Consider the following 3,521-nt stretch of genomic DNA (forward strand, 5'->3'; position numbering starts at 1 on the left):
ATTGAGGTCGGATTCAAAAAAATTTGCATAACCGGGCTCAGGGGTAAATGGGTGATCAGGTTTTGGTCTGAATTTTGGGTTTGGTCCGAGCGGGCTCGGGAGTTGACTTTTTCATAAATGACCTAAATTGAAACTTTTGCAATCATAGGTGATTCCTAAGGCTTATTTTGAATCGTTTGGTTGGTAATTTGCTAGATATTGTTGGTCAAGACATGACCAAAAACTTGTTGCGACCAAATGCACATGCAAATATACGTGCTCGTCAAGTAATAAAGTGACTAGAAGTCGGATGTCGAAGCCATGAGGACTTGTGATTAGCTATTAACTAAATTAGACTATCCTAATTATCTAAACAAGGATTAAACCCAAAAGAAGTGATGCTAAAGTAACTAAACTAAAAAGAAAATATATAATGAACTTTAAACAGAGGAAGAGCAGATTTCTATATTATCAATGTGATGAAAACGATCTAGGGTTATGTGCTATCTAACATTCCTATTGTATTCTTCAATTGAATTGACTAACTAATTTATCTAGTTTATTAGCTAACATGATTAATATTGCTCATAAGAATCTGTTGGGTTCTTAATTGCCTATTCAAGCTAACCTAACGCCTATATGTCTATAGAATTAGAACTAACAAGAAAGCATTTAGAGTTCCTGTAAATCAACCAAGCAAGGCAATCCCAACAGCGAATTCGTTCCCCGATGCCCAAGTTCAAGAACTTGCTCTACTCAATCCTATATGCAATCTAGAATTCTCACTTTCAAGTTCAACTCTAGATTCGTAGATAGTATTCAATTGATGATCAAGCAATTAAATAATTTTGCAAAATATTGAATAAACAAACCAACATGATAAATCAAGAAAGCAAAATCAATATCCGAATAACAATAATCATGAAAGAACCATAACCCTATAATGTGAAGTTTAGCTCCACATAGACATGTTAGATGAACAATAAATCACACAAATAAATATAAATATTACAAAGTTTGGTGGAAGAAAAGATGAAACCCGGCCTCCACGGCATCTCTGTGCTCTCTCTTTGTCAAAAGTTACTCTAAAAACATCATCTCCCTCCAAAATAGGTGTAGGACCCATTTTATATGAGTTAAGGCCGTGTAGGGCCGAAATAACCTTGTCCCACTCATAATAGGAGACTTATGCGGCTCAGCGTCCAGATCAGCGCCTAGCACTAGATGTGGCACAGAAAACAATGACGATTTTGCCATTTTTTTCTTCTTGCTGCATTTTGAGTTGCATTCTATATATTACTCTTTTATTTTCCATTTGGGGGGACAAAACCTAAAGGGTTTCCCCCATTTGTCTTATTATTTTTTTAAAATTTTCTTTTTTTTCTTCCGCATTTTATTCAATTTTGCTCCAAATCTCTTCATCTTCACACTACTTTATTCCTACTCAGTTAAAATATAATATTTAGCACAAAGTAATATAACTAATACTTAAAGGACGATTCAAAGTACTAGAATATAAGGTAACAATGGGTAAATATATGTATTTTTTAGCCGAACATCACCTCACAAGGGACACCATACAAATAGTTTCACCAGATCTTCAAGGCATGACCAATAGCTGCTAACTTGAGGTAGTGGATAAGATAGTTCTTCTCACATACCTTAAGCTATCTAGAAGCATAGGCAATCACCCTCCTGTCTTGCCTCAACACAGTGCCGAGAACAATACGTGATGCATCACAGTACAGTATAAGACCCTGAACCTGAAGGCAACACCAATACTAGGGCTGTAGTTAAAGTTGCCTTGAGCTTTTAAAAGCTCTCCTCATAGTCCTCAGTCCACCTGAATGGAGCCTTTTGGGTCAACCTGGTCATAGGTGCAGTAGTAGATGAGAAACCCTCTACGAATCAACGGTAATACCCTACCAAACCAAGAAAACTAGGGATCTCAGTAGTTGAAGACGGTTTGGTCCAACTCTGAACTACTTCAATCTTCTTTGAATCTACCTTGAGAGTGTTTGGCTAAGCTTAAAAGCCAGTCAAAGTAGCTTATAAGCACTTTTTGGCTCAGTTACATGTTTGGAAAATACCAAAAGTGCTTATAAGTCAAGTGATTATAAGCCAAAATAAGTCATAAGTTATAAGATGGTCATCCCCAACATAAGTCCTTGTTTTCTTTCGTGTTGTATTCTCTGCCTTGAATAGTTAACTTTTTAGCAAAATCCCTATTTGTTTCATTTCCATTGTCATTACCATTTTATTGTTATATCCATCATTCAGTTTCCTATTAATTCTAGTAGGGCCTTGACCTGACCTCGTCACAACTCTATAGAGGTTATGCTTGGCACTTACTAGGTACCGTTGTGGTGTACTCATACGCTCTACACATCTTTTTGTGCATGTAACGACCCAGCCGGTCATTTTGAGCATTTACATTCTGTTCAGATATTTGATGTCTTGAGCAGCATCGTACGATGTGTTCTAACTTGTGTGTATCTTCGGTTTTGTTTTCCAGGTGTTTCGGAATTAATTTGGAAGAATGAATTCCATGTTTGAAGCTTTAAGTTGGAAGAGTTGACCAAGTTTGACTTTTTACTATTTGACCTTGGTTTAGAGTTTTGATAGTTCCGTTAGTTTCGGATGGTGATTTTGGACTCGAGCGTATGCCCAGATTTGCATTTAGATATTTCTAGAAGGTTACGACCCTAATTGGCAAAAGTTTAAAATTTGAAGGTTTGGAATGTTCATAAGTTTGACATAGAGATGACTTTGATGATACCAGGTTCAGATTGAGGTTTCGGGAATCGGAATAGCTTCATTATGTCATTTGGTACTTGTGTGCAAAATTTGATGTTATTCTGTTGTGCGTAGGGAAGTTCTCCGTTAGTTTTTAAAAAATTAAAAGAATTGATTTTATAAAGTTTGAATTCGTTGTGATTCATAGTTTTGATGTTATTTTTGTGTTTTGATCGCTCAAGCAAGTTCGTATAAATTTTAGGACTTGTTGGTATATTTAATTGGGATCCCGTGGGGCTCGGGTGAGTTTCTGATGGGTTTGTAACGTGTTTGGTGTTTTGGCATTGTTTTGAGTAGAAGCATATAATGATCCAAAGGTCCATTTTTAGTTCTAGAGTTCAGAATTTGATTTTGAGATTTCCGGGAGTTTGATAATGATTTGTAGGAATGATCTGGAATGTTTGGTCTAATTTTATTAAGTCGCGATTGGGTTTTTATGCAAAGCATGAGTTAATTACTTAATGAGCGAAGTTGGCATAGCATTGAGCAAATGTGCTCCAAATTGAGTTTCGACTAAATGATTAGGCTCGTATGATTATTTGTGACTCATAGGATCAAGAATCGTCGAATTCCGAGTTAGTATGAGGGAATTAGAGTCTTTTTAGTGAAAAACTAATTGTTGGTGCAAAGTTCTGGTGCATACTTTTAGCGGCCAGATTTGGCACTTTAGGCGACTGATATTGGACTTTTAGCGATCACATTAGTGTTTTTATTGGGAAATTTTTTTATAAGATCATTTTAAACAT

This window comes from Nicotiana sylvestris, chromosome 3, assembly GCF_000393655.2.
Source record: "Nicotiana sylvestris chromosome 3, ASM39365v2, whole genome shotgun sequence".
NCBI lineage: Eukaryota > Viridiplantae > Streptophyta > Magnoliopsida > Solanales > Solanaceae > Nicotiana > Nicotiana sylvestris.